A 17,930-nucleotide genomic window follows, 5' to 3' on the forward strand; every position below is an offset into this window, starting at 1 on the left:
TAGTGTATGAGGAGAGGCCAGTGCGGATCTTGGCTAGGGAGGAGCGGAGGCTTAGGACGCGGGTCATACCGATGGTCAGAGTCCAGTGGCTGAATCACTCAGAGGAGGAAGCTACTTGGGAGATCGAGGCAGACATGAGGACTCGCTACCCGGAGTTGTTCGGGTAAGTACTTTAATTTCGAGGGCGAAATTCAATTTAAGGGGGGGAGAATTGTAACACCCGGTATTTTTAAATACGTAAATCCGCATGCATAATTAGGATATTTAATTATTTAAATTTTAGATTTATGGGTTAAATAATTATGTGAATTATTTGTGCATGATTTAATTTATTTTTAAGCATTTAACCCATAATTAGTAATTTTTTTATGATTTTTAGTATTTTAATTATTTGATCGCGTAGACGGGACCGTGGACGGACGAGATGACAACTTTCCACCCAAATTATTTTATGAGTCTTTTTAGAGCCCTAAAATATTATTTTGAGTTTTATTATCTCAAAATTTTAAGTATTTAATTTTATATAATTTTAGGAGTCCATTTTATTCAAAATTAGCCAAAATATTGACTTTTTAGTATTTTTAAAATTCCCTTAAATTGTAATTTCGAGATTTTAAATTTAGTTATCAGATTTTAACTTTTAATTAGGAGTTTAAGTTGTATATTTTATATTTAAAACCTTTTATCTATATTTAATTAACCTATATTTTTAATTAACACAAAAATCAAAACCTAATCTATCCCAAACCCTTAACCGATCCCTCACCCTCTTAGCCGCCTCCCTCCCTTCCATTCATCTTCTTCATCGAGCAACCCTAAGGAAGAACACCATAGCCACGTTTTTGAAGGTCCAAGGCAAGTCGTCGTCGTCCCGTTGTCCCGGAGTCGTCTCACGCCCGTTTTTCTCTCCATTTTCGGTGAAAGGCATGATTTTCTTCCAATCTTTTTGTACCTATCAGATAATATATTGTGTGGATTGTGTATGCATCAAATCCTTCGATTTTTTTTCAGAAAATGTTTTGAGTGTTCGGACTTTTCACAAGTTCACTCGTTTTTCATGATTCATGTTCAAATTTTTAGGCCATGGGTGCGTGCTATCGGCTGGCTAGGGTCCCTAGGGTGTCCTAGGTATGACTGGACTCGAGTGGCTCGAATGGCTCGAGCCAAACGAGCCCAGGGAAGCATCTACAGCAGGTCGGCCGAAGGGGGTTGCAGGTTAGGGTTTTGGGGGAAAGGCCTTCGGGTTCAGTGCTTGGGGCTGCATGGGGCCGGGGCTAGGGTCAGGTTCGGACCGCCCAGACGTGGGCTACATCTGAGCGGCGGCGCTCCGGCCAGGGGCGGCCGGAGCTGGCCGGCAGCAGGCCAAGAAGGTCTGCTGCTCACGGCCGCAGCCGAGAGGAGGCAAGGGGGATCGGGTTAGGGTTTTAGGCGGGGTTCGGGTCGGGTCAGTGGTCCGGGTCGGGTCAGTAGGGTAGTGGGTCGGGTTAAGTGAGTCCGGGTCCGGGTTTGGTGGGCCGGGCTCGAGTCTTTTTATTTTTAAAATATTTTATGAATTAACGGTTTTTTTTGGGTCAATTAATTTGAAATAAAATTATTTGGACTCCCAAATAATTTTATTTGGGGTTTTTAAAATTTTAATTAAGTTAGTCCATTAATATTATGGGCTTTTGAGCCCATAAAAGTTATTGGACCAGTCTTTGGGCTTTTGGGCCCATTGGGCCAGTTTAAATTGTTATTGGGCTTAGAATGTTTTAAATGGGCTTTAATTATTTAATTGGGCTTAGAATAATTTTATTGGGCTTAAGTATGTTATTGGGCCAGTCTCAGTGTTAATGGGCCAGATTTAAGTAAATGGGCTTGAGTGTTAGGGCCAGCAGTCCAGTACAATCCATGAGAAATTTGCATGTGTCCTGATTATATATTTAATTATTTTTATTCATTGAAGTTATTTTAATATTTATATGTTAGTAAGAAATTAAATTAAATATATATGAAGGACACACATTTTATTTAAGTACATGCATCCATGAAATAATTTTATGCATAATTGAATGTTTAAGGTTGAGCAATAATAAAATATTTTATGTTGAAAGTTGAAGTAGTGTGACAATTTAAGGGGGATTCGTCCCTATATGTGACCTATTGAAGGGCAGTTTACTGCCAATTTAAGAGGTGATTCGTCACCGCCACGTACGTTGGTTTCCACGCTGATCAGTATTTAATGTATGATTTAAGGTTACACTACGGATACAACCATGCGATGTTAGAAAAATTAATTGCTCAACAATGTTATGTATTATGTTATTTAAGTTTATTTAAGTTAAGTTATGTTATGTAATTTTTAAGCATGCTCATTCATGTATATGTATGTATTAGTATTTAATTGTTTTAAATTATTTTAAACCCTTGTTATGTTAGCATGTTGGGCCTCTAGGCTCACTACACTGGTATGGTACAGGTGAGTACGTTGAGGATGATGTTGTACCCACCGGAGGCGAGGATGTATGAGCGGACATGCAGTGACCCCGTGACCGTGATAGATGTCTGAGTCACATGCATGTTTTATTTATGTCAGCACGTTACATTTTATATTATTTTTCAGTGGTTGGGAATTTTGAATATTTTATGGAATATTGTCAGTGCATGCAAATTTTAATCATTTTATTTATGCAGTACTTTTAATTAAATATTTGACTCAGATATTTATTTTATTTTAAAGAATGCATTTTTATTTAAGTATTTAATTGTTTATTTATTTATTTATTTATTTTAAATCTTTTTATTCTGTGCATATATGTATGGGCATATATGTACATATTTTATTTAGTAAGTATAAAAAAAAATAAAAAATTTTCGCATATTTATTTATTAATTATAGAGTTAGGGTCGTTTCACTTCCTCTCGTGTAACACCCCACTGTATCAAGACGGGTCTTTTCAGCGTGCTTTTGTCCTCACTCACACGCACCCTGAGAAACTTCCCAGGGGGTCACCCATCCTATAATTTCCCCAAGTCAAGCACGCTTAACTTTGGAGTTCTTATGTGATGAGCTTCCGAAAAAAAGATGCACCTTCTTGATATGAGCAGTACATATGAAATCTTATAAGCCCTCCTCAACTATGTAGTCTCATACCTACACAGTCTCAGAATCCCCTCTCATTTCGGCACGGGATCGGTTTATTCATGTCTCCCTCCGCCTAGAAGCCTACCAGGAGCCGCTCATTGTCCGTGCAACCTCTTGGCACCGGCGATCACTCCCTGCCTCTTCAGCCCCGGGCGTCACATGCCCACCAGCTTCCGCTTGGTTCGTCCCCGAACCATACCGTACTAAGAGAGGTCGGCTTTGATACCATTTGTAACACCCCACTGTATCAAGACGGGTCTTTTCAGCGTGCTTTTGTCCTCACTCACACGCACCCTGAGAAACTTCCCAGGGAGTCACCCATCCTATAATTTCCCCAAGTCAAGCACGCTTAACTTTGGAGTTCTTATGTGATGAGCTTCCGAAAAGAAGATGCACCTTCTTGATATGAGCAGTACATATGAAATCTTATAAGCCCTCCTCAACTATGTAGTCTCATACCTACACAGTCTCAGAATCCCCTCTCATTTCGGCACGGGATCGGTTTATTCATGTCTCCCTCCGCCTAGAAGCCTACCAGGAGCCGCTCATTGTCCGTGCAACCTCTTGGCACCGGCGATCACTCCCTGCCTCTTCAGCCCCGGGCGTCACATGCCCACCAGCTTCCGCTTGGTTCGTCCCCGAACCATACCGTACTAAGAGAGGTCGGCTTTGATACCATTTGTAACACCCCACTGTATCAAGACGGGTCTTTTCAGCGTGCTTTTGTCCTCACTCACACGCACCCTGAGAAACTTCCCAGGGAGTCACCCATCCTATAATTTCCCCAAGTCAAGCACGCTTAACTTTGGAGTTCTTATGTGATGAGCTTCCGAAAAGAAGATGCACCTTCTTGATATGAGCAGTACATATGAAATCTTATAAGCCCTCCTCAACTATGTAGTCTCATACCTACACAGTCTCAGAATCCCCTCTCATTTCGGCACGGGATCGGTTTATTCATGTCTCCCTCCGCCTAGAAGCCTACCAGGAGCCGCTCATTGTCCGTGCAACCTCTTGGCACCGGCGATCACTCCCTGCCTCTTCAGCCCCGGGCGTCACATCTCGAGTCTGTAACTCGAATTCATATGCTTTTAAATCTGCAAACAGGTCATGCAGCTCTAATTTGTTCAAGTCCTTTGATTCTCTCATGGCCATTGTCTTTACATCTAATTATTTAGGAAGGCCTCGAATTACTTTGAGAATAACTTCCCTGTTGGGATATGTTTTTCCTAGACCATTAAGCTCAATAACAATGCTGCTTACTCTCTCATCAAATTCTGTCATTGATTCTCCTGGTTTCATCTTGATGTTGTCAAATTTTTGAGTGGAGACAGATAGTTTGTTTTCTTTCGTCTGTTCATTTCCTTCACAGAGTTGAATCAATTTTTCCCAAATCTCCTTTCCAGTTTTGCATGTCTTGATTTTGCTAAAGGTATTTTTGTCAAGTGTTTTATACAAGATATCTTTAGCTACATTATCAAGATTTGCCTTCTTTTTTTCTTCAGCAGTCCATTCAATTCTGGGTTTCTCAATATACTGTGGACCACCTCCAGAAAGAGCTATAGCAGTATTGACCTTGGTGATTGCAAGAGGTCTATCAGTGATGACAAACCACATATCATCGTCTAGTGCTGATAGGTGTGCTTGCATTCGAATCTTTCAGTCATCAAAATCCTCTTTTGAGAACATGGGGATTTTGCTGAAAGAGGTCATTTTGGTTTAGTGCTTTGAGAATAAGATAATAACCTCTCTGATACCACTTGTTAGGATCGGTTGAAAGTCTAGAAAGGGGGGGGTGAATATACTTTCAAGCAATTTATGAGAATATTTTGAACTTGATCGGTTAATGAAAGAGCTTGATGATTATCTTAGTGTCGAATACAGTTTGGCAAACAAGATATGTGCGGAAAAATGTCAAACTGTAGATTTGAAAGCACTTAGTAAATATCAGTTTAAGGTATGTGGTGAGTGATGAATAAACTGAAAGTAACACACGTGGTTGTTTATGGATGTTCGGAGATTTCAATCACTCCTACGTCACCCCTTCTTTCATCTCGGAAGGATATCACTAGAAGACTTTGATTTATACAAATAATTTGCACAAACCCAATCCAGTTTAGGACTTAGACACTACCTAAACAAGAACTTCTAGTAGAACACTTTAGTTTCAGTCCTAGACTGATAGTATAAAGAAAATAATACAACTCAAAATCTTTTACCCAAAAGATTGATCCTTTAATGATCTGTATACTGCTTTGAACGTTTGTGCTTTCGAGCTTCTTGAGCAATTCTTGAGCGTAATAAGCTTTTTGTGTTCTTGCAAAAATAGCAGAGTTTTTTGGAACGTTTGTGTATTTGTGTTGTTGATCGAGATCCCTATTTATACTCTTTGGATTTCCAACGGTCATAAATTTGAATTGTCCTTCTGATAAGATTTTGAATTATTCCCGTTGAAATTGTCACTATCATCAACGAATTCTGGAGCCGACATTCCCTTAGGATCGCGGCACTACCTTCTGCAGAGATGTCAGAGTACGGATGATCTTATCCGAAAATATCACGGTAGTTAAACTGTTGTGGCCATCTGAAGTAGTGAGTTTTAGCAGGGGTAAACTGATGAATTCAGTTTAGCGAGGTAAACTGCTTTGTATCCCATAAGCAAACAGTTTAGCGAGGTCAACTCAGTTTAGCGAGGTTGTTGATGGTTTAGTTTTAGTGAAGCAGTTTTGGTAGCGTTCACTTTATCTCTGACGTCACCATTTCCTTAATATCAGTTTAGCCTTTTGTGTTGTTGCTCAATTAGTTTGGCTTTCTTTTGTAAATACCAAAACTAAATTTCCCAACATACATGTAACTATATCATTTACTTAACATTTATCATATATATATACATATTATTATATTATATAGTAAATATATCAAAATAAATCAAATTTTACCCTGAACAATGCTCCACTGAAAATGTCTCACAATATTAATTATTATCCTTTTTCTATTTATACAATTAGTCTTTTTAAGCACATTCAACCGCTTCGATTATGCAAATTTTCTAAATTTTGATTCTAAAATAGGTAAATTATATAATTTATCGAACATAATTGGAAATCTTCAAAATTCGCTGTTTTAGTATATATATAATGGGGATTGATATTTACACTCCAAAAATTGTTAATCACATTTTATTTTATATTTTTGTTATTTTGTTTGACAAAAATGCTCTTACATATGACTTTCTTTATATACATGATATTGATTGATTGACCTTCCAAACTTAAACTTTCTCATATTACCTATTATAATAATTATTTTATTTTATAATTTTTTAATTATACGTTTAATTAAATAAAATAATAATAATTCTACTCTTTAAGTTTAATTTATAATATATTTTTATTTATATCTCAACTTTATTGAAAATATATACAGTTTTATTTATGAAGTTTTCATTAAATAAAATAAGAAATAAAATATTAAATAAATTTACATTTATTACTAAATTTAGTTATCTTATTTTGATTTTTAATTTTTAAATACATGTTATTTTATTTTTATTCATAATTTTTTCTCAAGAATTGAATAAGAAATCAAATAAAGTTCAAAATGAAAATAGTTTTAATTTGATTATTTTTTAAAAAAATCAATTATCTTTATTTACTTATATTATTAACTTGATTTTATTTTTTCGAAGTAAATTTACCTAATTTCATTTCATTGATGGTCGAATCAAGTAATATACATAACCATGTAATTATATCATACACACTTGAGGACAAATGGACAATATTACAAAATCACAACAAACTTAAAAAAAATTATAAAAATATAGTATCATGATCCTAACTAATATTTCACTTGAATCAAAAATTTAAAAAGAAAAAAAAATAGGGTATAACTATATACTTTTGCATTTAATATTATTTTAAAAAAAGCATAAAATTAGTTTTATAATTAAAATATTCAGTGACATAATTTTTAAAGTTATTTTAAAATAACATTTTTTAAAATAAAGTTTATATATTATAATAATATGATATTTTTATGTCGTAAAATAATTTTATTAAAAAATAATTAAATTTTAAGTATATAGTATATATGGAAGTTGTATTTTATATTCATGTTAATATATCTAGCTAATAAATAAGAAAGTATGTAAAATTTAAATAGATCAATTGACTTTACAAAATTAGGAAAAACATGTAGGGATATAAATGTCAATTTATAAAATAAATAGGTGAAATGTAGTGTGATTAACATATTTTGGAGTATAAATAATACTTTCCATATATAATATAATATATATATATATATATATATATATATAATTTATCGAAGATTTTGTATATATATGTATATTTTTCAAATTTTGATTTGAAGTAAGTATTTAGGCGAATTTAGCTTCATTAAAAATTGTTTATAGTGTTAACCATTAACTTTTTTCCCATAAGTCATTTATGAACCAAATTTAATTATATATATATAATAAAATAAAATTTATTTTTGTTTTTATTAGTAAAATTTTGTTGGGATTTTTTTTGAAAGGATTTTGACGAAATTTTACTGTAAATAACAACAACTTTAATTATATATATATATATATATATTATATACATATATACACACATATATGATAAAATATCAAAATATATTGTTATTATATTGAATTTATATATGTATCTATATCATTTACTTAACATTTATCATATATATTATATTATATAGTAAATGTATCAAAATAAATGAAATTTTACCGTGAATAATGCTCCACTGAAAATGTCTCACAATATTAATTATTATCCTTTTTTCATTTATAACATTAGTCTTTTTAAGCAAATTCAACAGCCTCGATTATGCAAATTTTCTAAATTTTGATTCTAAAATAGGTAAATTATATAATTTATCGAATATTTTATATGTAATAATAATAATAATTGGGAATCTTCAAAATTCATTTTTTTAGTATATATAATATACTATATATATATATATATATATAATTTATCGAAGATTATGGATATATATTTAATTTTTTTCAAAATTTGATTTGAAACAAATTTTTATACGAATTTAGCTCCATTAAAAATTGTTTATAGTGTTAATCATTAATTTTTTCCCTTCTTAGCATAAGTTATGAAACAAATTTAATTGTATATATATATATAATAAAATAAATTTTATTTTTTTTATCAATAAAATTTTGACAGGATTTTACTGTAAATGATATGAAACAAATTTAATTGTATATATATGTAATAAAATAAATTTTATTTTTGTTTTTAGCAATAAGATTTTGACCAGATTTTACTATAAATGATAAAAACTTCATTTTTATATATACAGATATTTATATTATTATAATATAATTAAATTATATTATATCAAAACTTTTGATGCATTGTGTTTATTGCACACAATGGTCAAAATGGTCAGGGAAGAAATCATGTGTTTCTCTTGTGCCAAAGAAGGGTAGTTAGGTAATTTTCTCGATTTGAGTACTTGAAACTATGAGGGGGGTTTGTGAGGGATTGAACCCAAATATTATTTAAATGGGGACTGATTTATAAGGAAACATGTGTTTTGGGTATTTTAGTGTAATTCACCCATATATAAATATAAACATATAAATATTATATGTATATATAATATATGTATAATTTTGATCTCCATATTTTACTAGTTTACACCATAGTTTATAGAAAATCCGTGGACGACTGATAACACAGTAGTTTAGCAATCTCTATAAAAAGGGTGAATCCAAGATTATATATTTGGCGGGTCGGCCTGTCCACACATACAATCAAAAAAATAATTATTATATGTTTGATATAAATTTCAATAAAAAGAATAAAATAATTTTAAAAATAAATGGAATACTTAAAGACAATATTTGTATATTACTAGAAAAGAGAAGCCAAAAGTTCCTTGAAATATATACTCAATTAAGTATCAATTAACATTTTCTAACTCAACGAAATTCGACGTTCTTTCAAATTTTCAAAATTTTCAATGATAGCTTAAATGCTCACATTTCTAGCAATTTCTTTCTCAATGTATACCATTAATGTGTTCGAGAGAAAATCATCATCCATTTTAGTTCTGAACCTTGTTTTCACAATATTCATCGCATAAAATGATCTTTCTATGGTAGCAATAGAAACTGAAAGAATAAGCACAAGTACGATCACTTTAAAAAACGAGGTCATATGTGATTGACTCATTAATCTTCACCAACCATTGTCATAACTCTGAATTGGTCAAAATACATGCGCATATATGGTAAAATTTTCAAAATTATATTGGTGAAATCGGTTATATTATATACATATATATAGGGGTGTGCAACGATCGGTCTGGTTCGGTTTTACATAATTACGGTTTAGTTTTTTTGGTCTACTGTTTTTTAAATGTCTAATCCGAAAACAAACCATTTAATTATGATCTGGTTCGATTTTATAGTACTACGGTCGGTTTTGCGGTTTTAGAAACAAATTCAATTGATCAATGATGTATCATTCTCCAAGTTATAAATTGGTAATTTAAATTCAGTTTATATAATTTTTCGGGGACAATTCCTAAATATATCCCTGTATATTTTCTATTTTCCGTATTATATCTCTTTCACTTTTCATGTTCCAAATATATCCCTGATTCATTAAATAGTTTCTTGAATTTGTCCTTAAAACTAAATAATGCTAATTCTACCCTTTATTTCCCTATTTAAAATTTAAAGGCTTAATCCCATCATGCTTCCGTCAGTAAATTAAAGCAGAATACCTCTTTGACCACACTGTTGTCGGGCTATGTCCACCGGGTTTTACAAGTTGTTCCTCACAACCAAACCACGCGATCGCAACCGATGGTTCCTGACACAGACTCCTTCAGCAGCAGCTAGCACAGCCCTATTTCGTTTCCTACCTTAGGGCGTATAGTAAAAGCTTAATATTTTAAATAAAATAAAATGATAGAGAAGAGCTTTGAAAATTTATTCAGACAACATATTATTACATAAATCAACCTCCTTTGAAGAGGAGGAGATAACTTGTTTAGCTACTCATAGTAGCCTTGTTCTTGAAATACATAAAAGTAAAACTTAATACAATAGAAAGAGAAATATTACAATGTTTTATTTGTAAGAAAACTGAAGGAAATGATCGATATCTTCAGCTTTCTTAAAATCCTGTATTTATAGCCGAAGTTCCACTCGTTTCACCGAGAAACTTCAGGGAATCTTACAGCTGTCTTGAATTCTTTATGCCATTATTGATGACATCTTTTGCCAGTGGGAGTCACATGCCCGATGGCATCTTTTACTAGTGGAGGAGTCACATGCTTGACTTTTTATTTTGGATTTATTCTCCTCACATGCCTTCTTTATTGTTGTCGGGGCATCTTTTGCTTTTGCAGTGGGCCCCTGGGAAAACGCGGTTTTGGTGGTCCCTATCCACCTTTGCTTGTCTCGAAAAAATCTTTTCGATCCGTTTGGGGTTTGAAGGTTTTTTCGAATTCTGGCTCCTTCTGTTTTGGACATTCTGGGCAGATATTCTCTGACCATCTTCCGATATGAGTCATGTTACAAAATTTTTGGCGAGTTTCTTTACTCCCCGGCAGCTTGTTGTTCCACAAAAAGTTCCTATTATTTTCGAAGAGTTCTTCCGCAAAAGCCGTAGTTTTTTCTGTCATTGTGTTTAACAGGAATGATCCGTTCACAGAATTTTGATAAAATTTGACCTTATCCATCTCGGTGAGACAAACCCAAATACCCCATGCCCTTCTGGTTGAAATTTCATTTTCTCCAAAGGTGGACACCAATGGTATTTCTTCACATATAGGATCCTTGATAAATCTTTGATTATTCATGTCAGGTCTCCTTAGCTTGATGAAATGAAAGGGCTCGTGTGATCCTTTCCCTGTTGGTTATGGAGCAGCACTAAAGAAGTATAACTCGAGCACATCTCCTCTGGACAAATGATCATTATTTGTCCATGTTTCTTGGACTGCTTCCTGAATCCATTTTGGTAGTTGTGATATTTCTTGGAAGCCTGGTGAAGTTGTATAAACTGAGGCTAGAGCCCCAAATTCATACCATAGTTTTACATCCTTAGGATTGACATTGTTTTTTAGCCAAACCCTTGGATATATTCCTGCAACATCAACCCTGCAAGTGATCGGGTTGATTTCACTTTTTGTACTTAATTTCTCCCATCTTTGTTGATAAACCTGAAATGGAGAAATTACAGCTGGGTTAGTATCAATCTTAGATTTGCCCTTGTCAGTGTGGGGCCTAAGATTGATCTCTTCCTCTTTTACCCCAGAGGCGGAGGGTTGACTTGATGAGTTATCCTCATCAATTGTTGCTTTATCTAGATCATCAAAAGCTGATGATAGATTAGCGCTTGTTTCTTGAGTATTAGAATCCTCAACATATTGTTTTACAACTGGTGGCTGTATTTCTTATTTTTGAGAGACCAGTGGTTTTTCTATGGCACGCATAATAGGCCCTTGAATAGTAGCCCATAGTTAAGTTTGAGCTTGCATACATCCTGTGATTCGATTGAATACTTTGATCCGATCAGCTTGTTGTAACATGCCCGCCATATCGGCACTTATGACAAGCTGGTTGAACTCGGTTTGAAGCAACCCAAGGTGTTCCCTGAGATGCCTCTGCATTTTCATGATGGAATCTACGTCACTGTCTTCCATCTCTTGTTAATAAATCTGCAAGAATATTTTCATGAGATTTAATAATAACAATATCAAAAATATAATTTTGACATAAAGCTTGCCATCTTAATAACCTAGCCTTCTCAGGTTTAGATTCAATCTTATTCCTTAGGAAAGCTTTTACCTGAGTGTTATCAACCTTCAAAGTGAATTTTTTAGCAAGTAAAAATAATGGTCATTTTTCGAAAGCCCTTTTAACTGCATAAAATTCCTTTTCGTTGATATGCCATCTGATAGCCTCAGATTCTGAAAAAAGACCGCTACAGTATCTGCATGGTATTTCTCCATCCGGAGTGATCTTAGTAAGAACTGATGTCCACCATTCGTCACTGGCATCTGTAAATAACACCAGATCATCTTCATCCACGGGTATAGCCATTTTTGGGAGATTCTTACATATCTCCTTTAATTGGTTCACCCCTTTAGTATGTTCATCAGTCCATATAAACTTTACATCATTTTTTAACAAAGGACTAAACACCTTTCTATACATTGCCAGATTGTTTATGAACATCCCTGCAAAATTAACTACTCCTAAAAAACTTTTGAGTTGTTTTACATCTTTGAGTTTATCTGGAAAATTCTTTACCTTTTCCACAATATGAGGTTGTAGAATTATTTCAGTCTCATCAATCTCAATTCCAAGGAATTCAATTTTCCTTGTTGCTATGACTGCTTTCTTTTCAGATAAAATCAGTCCTTCTTGTGTACAAATTTTAGAGAAAATCTCTAAATGTTTAATATGTTCATCTATGTTTTTTGATACTATAAGAATATCATCAATATAAACAAACATGAAGTTGAAATAATCTTTAAAATGATTATCCATCTTTCTTTGAAATATTTGGGGTGCATTAGCCAATTCCATAGGCATAACTTCCCAGATATAATGTCCTTGTGGTGTAGAGAAAGCTGTGAATTTCTTACTGCCTTCTTCCATTCGAATCTGGTAAAATCCAGACTTACAATAAAATTTTAAGAACACTCTAGCATTTCGTACATAGCTAATTAGATGTTCTCGACTGGGTATGAAGTACCCATCAAATTTCAGGATTTTATTAATACCTTGGTAGTTAATAACTAACATGGGTTTTCCTCTTTTTATTTCACCATGATTTCTGACCAGAAAACCTGGGCTGCTATATGGTGAAACTTCTTCTTTGATTAGACCAAGGTCCAAATGTTCCTTGATAATCATTCTCATATCCCTTTGATCTGTTATGTTCATTGGGATAGACTTATATCTGACGAATTCATACTTTTTGCCTTCCTTTAGAGTAAGACTGGCTTTGAGTTGATTTAGAGTTACTTTGAGAAGCTCCATATCCTCTGTTTGGAGTTCTTGTTCTGTTGTTATTTTCAACATGGTTTCTCCAAACCTTCTTGGATCTTTCATTTTTGGGTGAAAAAGTTGTCCTTTATCACCATGCTGGCTGCGAAATATTATCGGTATTTGTCGATAAAAAGCAACCTTGAGTCGTTGAACGATAATTTTATGATCACAAATTGTAGTGAACATAAGTCTTCTTGACTCATTGTCTTGTGTGTACTTCTTAAACATTTGTAAGAAGTTATTTCCTAACAAGATATCAGCTCCTGTATCATGAAAATAGATTGGTGGTGTCTTCACCTTGTACCAAGGTGTTTGACCTGCTCCTCCTATAAGGATCTCTGCTTGTTTTATTCCTTTGCAAAGAATTAAAATTCTTCGAGAAAAATCTCGTTCAGCAATTTTTGGCAATTCTTCTACACATTCTTCAGGGAAGACTCCTCTTTTTGCTGTACAAATTCCTGCTCCCGAGTCAATATAAGCTGCAAAATATTCAGCCTTATATTGTTCATACAACATCCCTATTGGAATGTATATGGAGAAATGACTTGTTGTCAATTTTTAAAGGGATTACTAAATGGCCCCGCCATTTTTAACAGACTGTGTTGTAACTCAGTAATCCGATTAAGACTATTTACCTTTAGTTTTCCTAAGGCCTCAGAAGGTAGAGTATGGTTACTCATTTCTACTTCTTCAATGCGTTCTAGTAAATCATGTTCATGACTTACTAATTTCAATAATTGCTTCTTCCTCTGTTTGTAAACAGAGTATTCGAATCTGATTAAGGGATTGTTCCTTATACAATTCTCTTGGTTTTTCATATCGTAGAATTCTTATTGAATCCTCCAAGTCTTTTCTTTTGCCATAAACTCTATTCCTTTTTCAAGGCGTTTTCATGGTTTATGGTCCTCCAGAAACTCTAGGCCAAGAATGAGCTGATCCACTTCTTTTCCTGGAATTCCACAGATTTGAACTTTCAATTCTCCAATATTTATTAATCCTTGGTAAGTTCCTGTTACCTGCTGCTCTAAATAGTAAATCGAGTTACAAGGAAATTGGTTCCTGTGATTTGTAATTTTGAATACTATTTTGACTTCTTTCCATCCTTCTGGAGATCTAAGTTTTCCTATTATTGAAAACTCCTTTTCTTCTGGTGGAATTTCCTGAATAGGAGATTTTTTCCACCTTCGAATTGTCATTTGGTCACCTTGGAAAGATAACCTTCGGGGTTCTATTTTTAGATCTCTGTATAGAACCGGTTTATCTTGTATTTGAATGTCTGTTTCTTGAATTAAAGGAAACTCGATTCTTTCCGGGTATATTGCTTGAGCAACTTTTCCAAAGATTTCTGGAATTTCAATAAACTCATTTCTAATAAATAATTCAGAATGGTGCGTATTAGAAAGAGCATATGAAATTTGATAAGTAATAGAATATGGTCTATTACCTTCCTTCATTAATCTTTTTTCCTTGAAGTTTTGATGCAACGTCAAGGCTCGACTAAAGTATCTGTCAGCTAAATTGTAGGCTATTCTTGGATAAATAACTCCTACAATTTTTTCTGCACATAGATTTCCTGAGATCGTACCCAGAACAGCATCTTGGATATTCCCTATTCTTTTATCACATACTACGATATCTATGGGTGAATCTATTCCTTCTTTAAAAGTTGCCTTGATCATTATTTGGATTGCTCCAATATGAATCCAAGACATCGTTCTTGCTACCTCACTTTTCAGCTTTTGCAATTCCTCTCTTACTTCTTCAAAAGGAATTAACTGCATCTCTATTTGATTACTTGTTAACTCCATCGGGATTGCCATTTCCCTTCTGGATACTTTGTAAATCAAATGATGTCTTCTTTTTCTTAGCCCTAGGTTGCCTAAGACCCTCTCTACTTATCCTGCCAAAAATCCTTGGTACTTATGTAATGTTGGATTTTCTCTCATAATCCTTTGGACCATATTATGAGATATCGTGGTTTGACTAAAAAATCCAGCCAAACTCTCTTGTGTTTCGTGTCGAAACACTTTTTCTTTATTCTGATTCTGATTCTGATTCATCTTCAGATTCATCTTGGCTAAACAATATCTCTTCTTCGTATATACTTTCATCTGAGGGGATATCTTCAAATTGATATACTTGGACTAGATCTTGAAAGAATACCGCATCATCCATATCTGGTGTTTCTTCAAAGAGTTTAACTCCTTTTTTCTTGTTTTTTGGACAGTTTGTAGATATATGTCCTCTTACTCCACATGTCCAGCAGTTGCAATCCTTGAAACTTTCACTTGCTCTCGTATGAGTTCTTCTAAAAGTTCTTCTAGATGGTGTTCTTCCCCTGCCTTGTGATGAGTTTGTTGCTGGGGATGTTCTTGTAGGTCCACTTCTTCTACCTGATCTGTAAGATCTGGCCTTTTGTTTGGACCAAAATATTTTTGGTTTCCAAGAACTTTTCATTCTTTTATTGTAGGGTTTATTTTTGAATTTCTTCCTTTTAAATCCTTGTGATTTATTCCCTATAACCGTAGGGAGATCATTTTCTCTACAACATAGAGGAGTATGCTTGTTAATACCCCTTATTTTCTTGTAGTTCTTCTGTAATGCTGTCATATGACACCATTCCGCCAATTTTTCTTTCAAAAAAGAGGCGCGTCTTGCCAAAGTATCAAGATTACCTGGAACATATTCTTTTATCAGCATTTCTCTCCAGGGGCTTGGCATTTTTGCGAAAAATAGCTGAATGGCTACATTTTCTTCAACTCCCGAATTCCATCTGTATTTGGTGAATAACATAATATATTCATCAACTAAATAGATATCATGTAATTCGAGGCTATACAGAGCTTGAGTATATCTTTTCTTTTTCTCTGTATCTTGATTATTGAAATAGTCTACTCCTATGAATTGTGCTTTAAAAAGGGTGGCCATTCTTCCTCCAATCTCGCTAAGTGATTCTCCTGCTAATATTGATTTTTTGGTTTCTGGCATGGTCATTTCCCAAGCTATCTTGACAGATCCCATTAGACTCATTTTCAGAAGTTTGATAAATCCTTCTTTATTGAGATCTAAAGTTCCTGCTGCTATTCTCATGGCTGATGTCCAATCATCTATGAGATCTTCTCTGTTTTTGAAGTCCAGAACATCCAGGTTTAACATAACCCCATAAGGATGTATCGGGTCTAAAATGGTTTTTCCATAAGGAGTTTGATGTATTGGTATATTACTCCTTCTTGATCTGGTTCCTGCTGGATGTGAATTTTCTCCAACATGGAACTCACTATGTGGTTCTTCTATTTTAACCACATATCTCGGGGGATTCCCTATGGGTTGTTCACCCTCAGGAGAATTCATTTTTAGATCTACTACTTTAAGATTCGAAAAAGAATCCGCAAGATCTTGTAGATCCTCGAAATATTTGTGTTTATTGTACACACAAATATAGATGGAGCTAATTTAATCCAAATTAAATTAAATTAAAAATTTAAAACGTATTATTAAATTTAAAAATATGAATAAAAATAAAATATTATTATTAAATTTAAAAATATGAATAAAAATTAAAAGAATTTTTTTTAATTCAACACGTGTCACAGTGTCAGCATGCTGCCTGCTCACACTCTATGACCACGGCTTCCGTGGCGGCGGAGGAGAAGTGATCTTTTCACATTCCTGTCTTGTTTCAAATTTTCAATGATAGCTTCTATGCTCACATTTCTAGCAATTTCTTTCCCAATGTATACCATTAATGTGTTCGAGAGAAAATCATTCTTCATTTTAGTTTTGAACCTTGTTTTCACAATATTCATTGCAGAAATGATCTTTCTATGGTAGCAATAGAAACCGGAAGAATAAGCACAAAGTACGATCACTTTAAAAACGAGGTCGTATGTGACTGACTTGTTAATCTTCACCAACCATTGTCATAACTCTGAAATGGTTGAAATACATGCGCATATATGGTAATTTTGTCAAAATTATATTGGTGAAATCGGTTATATTATATACATATATTATATATACATGCATATATGGTAAAATATCAAAATAGATTGTTATTATATTGAATTTTATATGTGTAACTATAATCTATATCATTTACTTAACATTTATCATATTTATATGTAGAGTTTCGATCACATGGGCAACCATCGTGGGCAACTACGTGAGCAACAGCTGACGTGGCTATCACTCATTGGATGTACAAGGTGCCACGTCAGTTGTTGCTCACGTAGTTGCCCATGGTGGTTGCCCATGTGATCGAAACTCTAACAGCTGACGTGGTAATAACTCATTGGATGTACAAAGTGTCACGTCAGCTGTTGCTCAAAATAAATCAAATTTTGCCGTGAATAATTCTCCACTGAAAATGTCTCACGATATTAATTATTATCTTTTTTTCCATTTATAACATTAGTTTTTTTAAGCAAATTCAACCGCCTCGATTATGCAAATTTTCTAAATTTTAATTCTAAAATAGGTAAATTATATAATTTATCGAACATAATTGGGAATCTTCAAAATTCGTTGTTTTAGTATATATAATATATATATATAATTTATCGAAGATTTTGTATATATATGTATATTTTTTCAAATTTTGATTTGAAGCAAGTTTTTAGGCGAATTTAGCTTCATTAAAATTTTTTTATAGTGTTAACCATTAACTTTTTTCCTTCTTAGCATAAGTCATTTATGAAGAAAATTTAATTATATAAATATAATAAAATAAATTTTATTGTTGTTTTTAGTAGTAAA

Source organism: Henckelia pumila, chromosome 2 (genome assembly GCF_033568475.1).
Source record: "Henckelia pumila isolate YLH828 chromosome 2, ASM3356847v2, whole genome shotgun sequence".
Taxonomy (NCBI): domain Eukaryota; kingdom Viridiplantae; phylum Streptophyta; class Magnoliopsida; order Lamiales; family Gesneriaceae; genus Henckelia; species Henckelia pumila.